Raw genomic sequence first — 14,167 nt, forward strand, 5'->3', positions numbered from 1 at the left:
GTATTATTGCAGGCATATTTTTTATATATAGCAAACATTAAAATCTGTGATTTAGTTAAATTTTTCTTAGACTCCAAGATTGCCTGCAAAAATTATATAAGACGAACTCACATTCATGACAGATTTATTAAGGACAAGTGATATATTAAAACCTTGGAAGTTATATTTTACATTAAAGGTAAATTAAAACCATAAATTAAATGTGTGCACAGATGAGCCCGGTCTTAGCAAACAGTAATCAGGTTCTGTTTAATTTTCCTGTACTAGATAGATTCATCAAGACTCACTGAGTCTCTCTAGTAATTTTCCACATCCCCTTATGTCTGACATTTGCTTCATTAGAATCAGGTCTCCTTGCAATCATAAGGCAAAACACATTCTTATATTAAGGAGAAAGGATGGCATTGCCATTACAATATTTTAATCTGGAAAACATATATCTGCTGTTCTCTGTAATGACATATTTGGGAAGTCAAATAGCCTTTAGAGAGAGGTTTACTGTAATAAAGTCCATCTACTCCTTAAATACTTAAATAGGGAATCGAGTTTTGTTTGTAAATGTGTGCTTGTTTTAAAATGCACAGATTTTTTTTTAACTTTAGCTTATGTTCCATCAGTTTGTTTTGTCAAAACAAGTAATATCTTGAGTATTATCAAGTCAACAGGACATCAAAACAAAAATTTGTGTAAAGTTAAAGGCACAGTACATTAACAAACAAATGATCCTGTTATAAAATTATAAATGTAGTTTGGGATGGGGTGGGCAGGAGGGCAGTTACTCTAAAGTATAGGAACTGATGTCTTGAAAGTATCTCTGAAGAGGGCTGATTATTCCTTTCATCTCTTCTTATGACCTTAAGTTCTTTTAAACAAATCAGTGGAATATCACAGTTGGTAACTTGTTGTGAGTTCTTGAGGCTATACAGGTATTGTCAGGCTACATTACATGTGGTTTCCCTATTAGTTTGTTGGACGGAGTGACCCACTGCCAAGCAGATTCAATTGTCTCATGGCAACTCCTGAGTACACCCCTTGGGAGTTGTAATTTCCTCTAAATCCTTACTACTGTAAAAGCCTCCATAACCATCTCTAGCAGTCTCTGCTGCTGTAGAGTTGCTACCACTGTGGCAAGTGCTCCCACACATAGTTGCTACAGAAGCTGGAATTGCTAGTGCCAGTACTATGTTGATAGTCTCTGGCACCAAATTGTCTACTGAATCTATGACTCCTGGAATGCACACAACTGCTACCCGTGTAGTGGTGTTCATATGCCGTATTTCTAACCAAGATGACAGTACTTGTTTAGTCCCTGCAAGAAGATCCAACAAACCCTTGGTAATATTTACGCTTCTCTTAAGAGAACAAGGTAGCAGTTTTCGTACACATTCTGCAAAGCCAATGTGATGTACGTTTCTTCAATATCATTGGCGAGTCAAAATTGACAAGTTGTTTCATATTTGAAACACCCAATCTTCTTGATGCTATTGATATAGCCACTAGAATTGGACTTTTTCCATAAAGGAACAGGTCAAGGCCTCTTCTCTGTCTCTATAAGGCTGTTCTTCATGGATACTGATGTAAGCGTATCCTTTTTTGTATAAAAAAAATCCTCCAGAGAATCTGCACCCTTTTTGGTCTCTGCAAACGCTAAGGGTCAGCGAATCCTTGCCTTTTGAAAGTCAAGCCGAAACTACCATTTGTCTGACTCCTTCTGTGGGATATTCTCAGAAGTAGAACCAATCTTCCCACAGCCAGAAAGATATATTCATCAAAGAAATCATGAGCAAGCATCATTATTTCCCTAGGGAAAGTAGCACTAAACATCATGGAATGGTGATCTCCCTTTGATACCATGCTATTTTTTCAAGTATTTTACATATTTGAGCTTCAAACTCCATAGCGAACATACTATCAGCTTTATCCAATACCAAGTATTGTCAGAAGTCTAATCCAGTATTTCCTCTTTCCATCATATCTACAAGGCCTCTTAAATGGTACTAACAAGTAGCATCCATGTTCTAAGTCTTAAATCTGCTGACCAATATTGGCACCACCAGAAATAATCCAAAGAAAAACCCTAGATATAGCTTTCTCATAGGTCAGTACTGCCAATTCTCTCATTAGTGCTAATACAAAGAAAACTGGATATTTTTTTGCAGCTCCCAAACCTTCCCTTTTCTTTTCTGGTCCTCAAAGTCCCCCCTGGACCATTGGAATATATCAGACTCAAGATGGGCAAGAGAAATACTGCAGTTTCTACAGACCCTGTTTGGGTACAAGCCATCAAATATCTTTTCTCTTTGATAGTAAGAATAGCATCCCTCTGCACTGAAGTCAGGGGAGTATAACAAATAAACTGTTTCTCAGGATGATTTCTCCCCTCTCAACATCACTGAAACTTTCATTATGTGGGAGACAATTGTTGCCTGTTGCCTCAATTGGAATGTCATATTTCTCAAAGTTAATTCCAGTCTTATCTCCAGAGAAGGGTTTCTGTTCCAAGCACTCACTTAATGGGAGGGGTTTTGATCAATCATCTTCATCTGATTTGTCATACCATCAACTGTTTCCACCATATTCAAGTTTGTCAGAGCCACTTCCGTAATCATGGCTGCCAGTGCTATCAGTCTCCTTAACCGTGATCACCAAACCTTCCCCTTTGTCCATTTCCACAATCACTGAAAAACTAGACTTTCCTCTTGAGTCACCATGGACCTCAAAAGTGTTGTGCACATCCTTTATTCAAACTATGAACTGTCTTTATCATAGACTGTTTTAGTAACTTCTCTGTTCCTTAAATGCGGAGGAATATAGCACCCTTGGCTATCATCTGTAACTCCTCTATGCTGAATTATCAGAAAAATTCAGATATGTGTTAGCAAGCTGCTGGTTCAGTCTGAGCTCATTTTATACCACCACAGGATCCATATCTGAAGAGTACAGAGAACTCAGAATCTTCTTCCATGGCTCTCTAAAATGTGCAGAATGTTGTTTCAAAAAATGAGGTCTCCAGATATATAACCATGTTTGAAAAAAAGTATTTTTGAACAAATTATGACTCAAAAAAAGTTTTAAGACATTATTATTCAATAATTATAAAGCATGGCTGAGCAAACTATTTGATACAGGTATTTTCGACATTTTACACAGTTTCTGGATGAATTTTAAATTATTTAAAAATCATCTCTTCATATTTGTTTAATTGATAAATCTCTAATCATGCTGTCATTTTAGATTAAACATTACTATATACATTTCAGTCAAAAGGACTGTGATTTTGAACTTTTTTACTTGTTTATTCTATTCTGAGTTACAGTGTGATTTATGGTCTATACTTTTCTCTTTAATAAGGAGTTTACTTAATTAAGTTTTTGGCCACTAAACAAAGAATTATGAATTCACTTAATGGTTTGCAAGTAGCACGATGTAATACTACAAAATCAAAACTATAATTTTAGGAATTGTTTTGAATTCCAATTCTGATCATAAATGGGTTTGTATCAAATATTATGTATAGATAGAATCACTATGACTATATGGATTTGGGAACATATTGTTCAAACAAACATAATAGCTAATATTTCTTGACATATTCAAGGTTAAATGTTGACAGGTGCTGTGCAAACTCTTCACCCTCCTCATTTTAAATATTACATGTAAAATGCAACATGAGCAAATGCCACAGGTTAATAGATTTCCATAATCCTGTTCTATGTATAGAATTTTTCAGGTCCCAAGATACAATGCAAATAATCCAATTCCCGATACAAAATAAATTATTTTATTAGTGATGTTTTCTGGATTATGCACAGATAAAGTAAATCAATGCTTTTTGTACTTTTTGTTTCTTTGCTATTGATAAGGGATAATGAAATACAAGCCTTCAGAATGACATGATTTTCAAGCTGTAAAAGACCTACGAAAATATATACCTGGCCCATAATTTTATAGATGAAGAAATGGAGGTAAAGACGTTAACAGACTTGCCTATGTCAAGCTTGCTATCTAGGACAGATTTGAGAGAATATCAACATACCTGATTCCTAGGTCAACGTATTTTCTCTACAAGATACAACCCTTCCTTTCAGCTAACACAAATGCATAATAAAGGAATGTTTCACATTGATACTATTATTCCTTGAATTCAGCCTTTCTGTTTCACAATGATTATGCTTTCTGGATTAACTAGGAAAATAACCATCAGATTTCTTCTTTTTGTTCTGAGTACACAGTTGTTCCAAACTCTACCTTATGTGAAATTTTCTACCTCTACAAAAATCCATTGCATATCAGAAAATTAATTTCTTCCCTTTCTCAGATATTCAGAAATGTCCCAGAAATAATTGCAGCAAAAGGCTTAAGGAGAGGGCAAGCCATATGTTTAGAAGTTTGCATTTGGTGATAATTTAAGCATTCTTGGTGAAGAATGTTTAAGTATGTGAAAGATGTATGCTTTTTCACCTTATATATGATTTCTGAGCAAAGAAAATAGAGAAGATCAAACTTTAGTTCAGGAAAATCCTTCCTTCCTTCCCTCCCCCTCCCTCCTGATTTGTTTCTCTTCCTTTTCTTTTTTTTCTTGCTTTAAAATATTAATGCAAAGTGAACATGGTGGTACATACTAGAGAATCAATGTTTTCTAAATTTATATATGTTCAGTACAGCATGACTAAAAATAAATAATCAGAATATTTACATACCTTAATTCGTAACTACTAAAATTGGAAGATTAACAAACTATATGTATATAATTTTAGAAGAGAAGTTCAAATGACATAACATTCAATATATACTTTAGCTTAACTTTACATTCTGAACCCTCAGCTCTCAAATGAAATATCAAAACATTTTTCCTTATGGTTATTTAAATGGAGAGCAAACATTCCCAAAACTGTGTAGTGTGGGATTTAATTAGGGGAGATTAGTGGTCGTTTGGTCCCTTGAACTTAGTAGTTTGTTCCCTGAAAGTTAGAAATATGAAAAACTAGGTCCTCAGGCTTTTCTTCCTCAAGTTATAAATAATCCCCAAACAAGCATACTAGCTGTAAAAAAGAAAAAAGGGGAAAAAACAGAGACAATAAAAGTCTACATACTCTTCAAATACCTGCATTTCTAATCCAATGAATAATAAGGCAACTGGTCCCCTTATTACCACTGAGCAGGAGGTGGTCAATGAGGAAATCTCTAGAGATCCACGTATTGCCAAACTATTAAGATTATCTCCTTCACAGCCCCAGGACTGAAAGCCATGTCACTAGGTACATATTTTTTAAAATTATGATTTATTAATCTTTTTACTCATTTCCTCCCACTCAAAAATAAAAGTAAGGAAACTATCTGATTTCCTAAATAATGGCTATTGAGAATCATTTAGATTTTTATTATTAATATACAATGCCGAAGAAAAACTCTGCAACAAAGTAATTCCAGAGAATTTCTTACCTAGCCATATCCATCAACCAGCTCTATCTCTGAGTTGTCATATTCAGTCAGTTTCATTAAACTTAATTGTGAAAAAAAGATAAAGTAATATAGGGTTTTACCTTTTCTCTTCATATCCATATACTATGAAAACAATTCACTGAAGTTTCTACAAGTCTACTATCTACTGTTTTAGTCCATTCAGGCTGCAATAACAAAATGCCACAGACTGGGCACTGTATACACACTAGATAATCATTTCTCCCAGTTCTGCTGGAGTTGGAAGTCTGAGACCAGGGCGCCATCATGGTCAAATGAGTGTTCTTGTGTCCTCACATGGCAAAAGGGGCCAGGAATCTCTTTGAAACCTCTTTTATAAGGCATTAAACCCCATTCAGCAGGGTTCCATCTCTATGACTTAAGCATTTCTGAAAGGTCCCACCTACTAATACCATCACCTCCAGAGGTTAGGATTTCAACATGCGAACTTTGGGGGATAAAAACATTCAGAGCATAGCATCTGCTATGAGATTTGAATTCTCATTTGCCTTATAGGTTGCTTATAAGAAAATTACTTTACTTCTTTGTTTCATAGTATCTTTAGTATTCTACAATATTTTTTTTTCTGGCAATGTTGTTATGGGATCAATTAGATTATATAAATACCAAATTTCAGTGATACTTCGGTATGCATTGATGGCAAAATTAGGTTTTGCCTCTTTTTAATGACTTATACTGCCTTTTTTAACTCTAAAATTAAAGCAGTTAATATTAAATGTCTTTTCAGTTGTCCATTGGTAAATTCTGTTATAAGACAGAAATTTTGTCTGTCTTATTTGTGTTGACTCCCCTTGTAGTAGATTCCTGGCACTTAGTAAAATTTCAATGAACATATAGCAAATAAATAATTCTGGGGTTTCCAGTTCTGCATGTCAGGAGCTTGGAAGGTACCACTCCATCCTAACAACAAGTAAAAAAGCTGAAGAGACTGGCAAAATTGTCACTCTTCTACAATCCCTTAGAAAGGTGAAGGCACAAGGCAAACCACTGTCCCTAAGAGAATCTGACCAACAAACAAATACACAGAATAACAAACGTAGCAGAGTACAAACTCCAGCAGAAACTGCTGCAGGAACCAGTGTCAGGGAAGAGACCTGAGCTGTAATTGCCAAATTGCTGGAGGCTCAGTGTGTGCAACTCAGTGTTAAAAACTCCACAGGGAGGGGTGCTTGGGTGGCTCAGGCTGTTAAGCATCTGACATTGGCTCAGGTCATGGTCTTATGGTTTGTGAGTTTCAGCCCATGTCCTGTGAGCTCCAGCCTCGCTTCACTTTGGGCTTCTCTCTCTCTCTCTCTTTCTCCCTCTCTCACTCTCTTTGCAACTTGCTCACTTGCAGGCTCTCTCTCTATCTCTCAAGCAAAAACAAAACAAAACAAAACACTCCATGGGGAACCCAGTCCTCGGGGGACACCCACAATATGAGGTTTACCTCTAGAGGCTCAACCAGGTTCTCACCAATCTCTTGCAGCTTCCGGCAGGGGTAAGGAAAAAGGAGCTATTTTGAAATATACCAGACATGGCCTGCCCTTAGGAGAAACTGTTTAACCTGATGAGATATTATCAGAACCTAATTTACCTGGGAGAAGGAAAAACCCAACTTCATACTACGTTAGCCCACGTGTCCCATCCAAGGAAGTGGGGGGAGGGTAAGAAAAAAATGAAAACACTTGTAATGTTCACAGTCCTGAGGCATAGGCTCATTAAAAACCTGAGACCTGATCACAGGACTGTAGAATGCTCCCCCACCCCCCACACATCTCACTACCACGTTACTAAAGGCCTATTTATAGCAGTTCTCACCAGTATCTCCTGTCTGACTAAAAATAAAAATTATAAGACATACCTAAAGGAAAAAAAAAAAAAAGAAACCAAACAAACCAAAAAACCCACACAATTTGAAGAGACAGAACCAGACATGACAAGGATGTTGGAATCATCAGAAGGAGAATTTAAAACAATTCTGACTAATATGCTAAGGGATCTCATGGATAAAATAGCAGCATCCAAGAACAGATGGGCAAAATAAACAGAGATGGAAATCCTAAGAAAGAACCAAAAATTTTTTTGTAGATAAAAAAATCACTGTAACAGAAATGAAAACTGACTTCGATAGGTTTATTAGTAGACTGGAAAGAGTTTCTGGTCTTAAAGATATCTCGATAGAAACTTCCCAAACTGTAAAGCAAAGGGAACAAAGACTGAAAAAGAATAAGATAGAATATCCAAGTACTGTGGGGTAACAATAGAAGGTATAACATAGGATAATAGAAATACTAGAAGGAGAAGAAAAAAAGAAAGGATCAGAAGAAATATTTAAGACAATAATGACCAAGAATTTCCCCAAATTAATGTCAGACACCAAATCACAGATCTAGGAAGCTATAAAAACATCAAACAAGATAAATGCAACAACAACAACAACAACAACAACAACAACAACAAAAAACTACATGTAAAAATACTATTTTCAAAATACATTTATCCAAAAGATGTGAGGTGAGAATTTATATCCACACAAAATAGGGATGTTTACAGCAGCTTTATTCATAATTGCCAAAACTTAGAACCAATCAAGATGTTCTTCAATAGGTGAGTGGATAAATAAACTGTGGTACATACAGACAATGGAATATTATTCTGTCATTCAGTGCTAAAAAGAAATGAGCTATCGAGCCATGAGAAGTCATGGAGGAAACGTAAATGCATAATTACCAAGTGAAAGAAGTTAATCTAAAAGCCTATATACTATATGACATTCTATAAAAGCTAAACTATGGAGGCAATAAATAGATCACTGCTTTCCAGGAACTGGGCTTGGGAGTGAGGAGGGATGAATAGAATAAGCACAGAGAAATTTTATGGCACTAAAAATATCCTGTATGATATTATAATGATAGACATATATTTTTATACATTGGTCCAGAACCATACAATGCACATCAAGAACAAGCCCTAATGTAAACTATAGATGAACTTTGTGTGACTACAATGTGTCAACATCAGTTTATCAACTGTAATAAATGTGCCATTCTTGGTGAAGGAAGTTGATAATGGGGGGGAAGGCTCTACATGTGTAGGAACAGGAGATTTATGGGAAATCTCTGCATCTTCCTCTCAGTTTTTCTGTGAACTTAAAACTGTCTATAAAAGTCCTTTAAGGGAAGCCTGGGTGGCTCAGTCAGTTAAGAATCTGACTCTTGTTTTCAGCCCAGGTCATGATCTCATGGTTCATGAGTTCGAGACTCACATTGGGCTCCACACTGACAGTGCAGAACCTTCTTGGGATTCTCTCTCTCTACCCCTACCCGAATTGCACATGCATTCTGTCTCTCTCTTTCTCTCTCTCTCAAAATAAATAAATTAATTAAAAAAATAAAGCCCTTTAAAATAAAAATAATGATATACTAGTTTTATTATTATTATAAATGTTACTACTTATTATCATTTTATATTACAAATATCATTATTATTATGAAGCATATACATTTCTTTCTATATGCTACTGCCAACTCAAATAGGTAATATCATGCTCACAAATTTAAGAATTATATATATATATATAATGCTATAAAAGTTAAGAGGATAAATGTAAATTTATTATGCTATCATATTGAAGCAATGGAAAACCAGTTGTAAATAAATTTACTTTGGTAATACTGAGATATTCATTTAAAATTTACTTTTCCAAAATTATAGCTGAGTTAATACATGTATAATTATCTCTATTTAAGAACATCTGGAGAAATTGAAGTGTTCTTATACTGAGGTGAAAAATACATGTAACATGACAGGGCTTAGATTACAGCACTGGCTATGTGTCCGAAATCCTTCTTTCTACTCTCCATATGAAACTCTGTCCCTCCCCACCGTATTTTGCACTGAATCCAGTGAAGTTACTTGAATTCATATGTTCACCCCAAAATCGAACCAGTTTTCTTGGCTTCACCTCCAGGGTAAACAATGACTTCTCTACTGAAGTGGACTTCTTTACCTCTAAGTTTAGATTTTAACTAGATACGATTCTGGAAATTGAGGTATAGGACAACTTTAACCTAGGCATTTTGTTTTTAAAGTGTTTTGGGGCACCTGGGTGGCTCAGTCAGCTAAGTGTCCAACTTTTTTGGTTTCGCCTCAGGTCATGATTTCCCGGCTTTGTGGGTTCCAGCCCCGCATCAGGTTCTGTGTTGACAGCTTAGAGCCTGCTTGTGACCCTCTGTCTCTCGCTATTTCTCTTAAAATAAATAAATAAACTTAAAAAAATTAAAAATAAACAGTGTTTTGCCAAAGATATCATTCCCTGTTGTTCTTATACCTCTGCAGTGTAAATAGTATAACCACTACGTCAATATACCAAAGATCTCCCTAAGGCCTAATTTAATAAAGAATGAGTATTTTTTCATTTCTGATACAAGCATCAAAAAATAATTATGATGAGATGTTGCCTACAAGATGACCTTTAGCATGGATGCTTTGAGAATTTGTTATTGTTTTTTTATAGTGATACTATTATAGTAAAAATAATAAAATGCTAAGTACTAGGAGGAAGAGAAATGGTATGATTTAAATTATAATATTTTTGTGAGACTCTAGATTAATATACTCTGATTACATGTGGCATTTAATTAATTTATTTCATTTATTTCATTTCAATACCTGCATTACAAAAATGTCATTAATATAGCGCTTTCATTCAGATCACCAAATATTGAGTGATGTTAGAAATTTGCAATCATGTGCTAAGCACTAGAGATTTTTAAGAGAATGTCATGATCTTTCTCTCTCTCTTTCCTTGTTCCTTTAGTAGAGTGCAATCTATTGGGGAAGACATTATAATGAAATCACCATGTATTGCAGTATATAAAATACCTGTACTATATAAATGCAGATTATCAGTGGCAGACAGATACAAAGTGATCAAAGTAGCAGGTATCAGAAAAGAGACATGGACACTACATATCAGTAGAAATAGAATCTAGTCCAGGCTTTTCCATTGCCTTAATGTGAAAGCTTGAGCAAACAGTTTCACGTTTGATCAAGTTCCTTTAATCATTAAATTACTGACCAAGAGTTAAAATAGCTGATATTTCTTGGGAAGTTTCACTTTATGTAAAAACCTACTCTGGCTACTCCCATGAATATGATGATCTTATTGAGTGAAAACTGAAGCCTTAGAGGTAGCACATAAAGAGAGCATAGCATCAAGGAATCATATCATGGTGCTCTACCCCCTGCTAGTTAATGCATTCAGCAAGCAAATCACAATACAATTTTCTAAGGTCCCAGAGGGGGAAAACGTGTAATTGTATGAAATAGGATTAAAAAAATGGAAGACAGCACATGAATTCAGCTACCTACGTGAGGAAGATAACATTTCCTTTTTTTTTTTTTTCATTGCATTTAGACTAGTTTTTGTTAAGGTAGCAACTATTGATAAAAATGAAATATAAAAGACATTTACAGTTATAAATAAATCCTAAGGATGTTAAGCACATCATAGGGAGTAGAGTCAATGATATTGTAATAACTGTATGGTGACAGTAACTAGACTTATCATGTGAGCATTTTGTAATGTACGCAAATGTCAAATAACTAAGTTGTACACCCGAAACTAATAGAATATTGAGTGTCAGCTAGAATAATATAAGAAGACATTTTGAAGTGTGATTTCACAATACAAATCAGACCACCCTGGATAATGTCAATGTTTCTGTTTCTGCTTTTGATCTAGATGGGGATGTTATAACACGAGGCAGGGGCTGATAGGAGCAGAGGTGTTAAAGTATTTCCATTAAAGCAAGTGAAATTACAGAGTGAAACTTTAAAGCTTTCCTCATGTTAAAGCAATTCCCTTTCATTGGAAGGGTATAGACCTGTTCTACTGGCAGAACTCTTCAGTATCTTAATTGCAAAAATTGCCTCAGATAATAAAATCTATTTCCCCTTAAATGAATATCCCTTCCTTTTAAATTAAATTTTAAAAGTTACTGGCAAACTGATTTTTGCCTTACATTTACCCTCAAGCAAGAAGAAGAGGAAACGGATCGGGTGTTAGATATGTTCATAAAAACATTCAGTTTGTGTGAAAGAAAACTTTTATCTTTCCTGAAGGTATTAATCAAAACCTAGTACCCAAAGTAGCTAAGCTTGTGATAAGATAAATAAATTGTGCAATACACACAGAACCTAAGATGTACCTAATATATAAATGTGATACATTCTACAAACTTCTGCATAAGTATATTCCCCTCCAGAAAGTGTTTCTTTGTGAGTTTTTGCTCTCTTCTGATATTATAGAATTATTAGGACATACAGCTATTAAATAGGAACCTCATGAAGTTAAGACACAGAGTTTAGGAAACACTTTTATAACTTAACAATTGTGAAGATACTTACTGCCTGCTGCTTAAGAAAGTTGATCCTGGGGATATATAAACCATTAGACCTTGAGAAAGTATCTAAAGAAATGTACTGTTACCCCTGTAGGTAGCTATATGCTCCATCTGGGTGAACTGAACTGTGCAAATTAGCATGTGATCACAAACCAAAATAAATCCAAGTCATGAGGGAAAGAAATTAAACAGGAAGGATGAGAGAAAGTAAAGAAGAACCGCTGTCTCTTTTTCCAATTGCTTTCTTATTAGGTTTTTAAAGGAATTTGTGTTGGATGAGAAAGATTTTTACTCAGATCCACAGATATATTTTCTTATATATTTGGGAAACAGTGAGGGTATAGAAAAATATATGGGCTTAAGATGGGATGAGCAAGTCAATAGTACCTGAAAAGATTCAATGAATTGGAAAGAATCATCTATTCTTAAATCATCTATAAGCTTCGCTAAATTAAATGCATCTAAAGAGAAATCACAATTCTTTCTCTTTAGAAAAGGTTTAGGACTAGCAAGAATATTTCATTGAATTTTATTTTAGGACAAACTAAATGTTAAATTCCTTATGATAATATTTGTGAGTACCTATTATGAGTACCTATTATGTTATATTCTACCTTTAGCTCAAATGTGTGTAAATCACACAAACACACGTATTTAATGGTTTGAGTGTGTAGAATGATGACATCACATGCACACCAAGAAGGCATGAAACAGGGCTGACTCCCAAGGAGGTCTGAAAATAACTTGAAAAAGCAGGAAAAGCATATTGACTGGGGTTGCAGTGTGAGATTGTGGTGAAGGTTTCCTATGTGAGGGCTGGGTGTGCTCTGACCTTCCCCTGAGCGCCAAAGGAGGGCGCACTCAGGCTTTCTGATCCCTTTGCCAACTTCTGTTTGATGGCCTGAATGTGGTCTAACTGCAACTGTTTCATGTGTGGGTGAGAAGAATGTGTTTTCTGTTGGGTTTGGACGGAGTGTTCTATAAATGCTAAAATGACCAAGTTAACTGATAGTACTGTTCCGGTCAACTCCACCCTAACTGATATTTATAACAAAGAAGTTTCAAATTCTCCAACTTTTTAATTGTAATTTATATTTTTTTCTTTGTGTATTATTTATCCTCTTTTAAAACTATTTTAGTGCTTCTTCTAGTATTCACAACATGTATATGTAAGTAATGTATATACATAATGAAATTTCACTGTAACGCTTCATGTGTGATGCAGTTGCTGAACGGATTTCAGCAGAGTTGGGAAAGAGAGACTGAGCTGACTGAAGTCAATTGGCCAATTAAAGGAACAAGCCAAAAAAGTGGAAGAGTTAAGTGTTTAATCATTTGCTTCAATGGATAATAAGCAAAAGGCTAAAACCAAGGAAGCCCATCCCCCACTCCTAGTCCATTTTACCCCACAGAACCACTCCTGCTCCATTTGCCCCCACCAATCAAGGGGCAATGAAAATGTGGGGGTTGGCTCACTGTTGGCCTAAAGTCTCTGTCACTTTCATGGTCCCTGAAGTCAGGGAGAGCTAGAGGGAAAGGATAGGAGTGGAAAAGTACTAGGAACTGAGGTTGGGGAAAAGTGTCTTCATGGTTTCTACTTCCTCTTCCTCCCCCATATGAGACATCAGCGGAGGAGCCTAAAAAAGACCTCTGTCCAAGGCCTCAGATAAAGAGACCTAGAAATGGAGGTGATGGCAGTAGAAATGCACGTGTGTGAAGAGCATGATGTCCAGGGGGCCTCAGACCTTGACTCAACTTCCTTCAGAGACTGTAGTATACCATGTCTGTGTGGAGAGGGCAGCTTTCCTTTGTAAGATGTGACAAGTAAAGCCTTTGTAATTGCCTGTACTCAGGCCTGAAAAATCACACATAGGTTTTTTGTTTTTGTTTTTTTTTGAAGTTTTTAATTTAATTTAATTTAATTTAATTTAATTTAATTTAATTTAATTTATTTTTTCAATATATGAAATTTATTGTCAAATTGGTTTCCATACAACACCCAGTGCTCATCCCAAAAGATGCCCTCTTCAATACCCATCACCCACCCTCCTCTCCCTCCCACCTGCCATCAACCCTCAGTTCTCAGTTTTTAAGAGTCTCTTATGCTTTGGCTCTCTCCCACTCTAACCTCTTTTTTTTTTTTTTCTTTCTCCTCCCCCATGGGTTTCTGTTAAGTTTCTCAGGATCTACATAAAAGTGAAAACATATGGTATCTGTCTTTCTCTGTATGGCTTATTTCACTTGTACCCCAATGTTTATAGCAGCACTCTCAACAATAGCCAAATTATGGAAAGAGC

General features: G+C 35.5%; 1 pseudogene; it reads right to left on the minus strand.

The window, feature by feature from the left end:
* Positions 1-960: 960 nt before the first annotated feature.
* Positions 961-14,167, minus strand: part of LOC115523534 — an 88,928-nt pseudogene continuing 75,721 nt past the window's right edge.

This window comes from Lynx canadensis, chromosome A1, assembly GCF_007474595.2.
Source record: "Lynx canadensis isolate LIC74 chromosome A1, mLynCan4.pri.v2, whole genome shotgun sequence".
NCBI lineage: Eukaryota > Metazoa > Chordata > Mammalia > Carnivora > Felidae > Lynx > Lynx canadensis.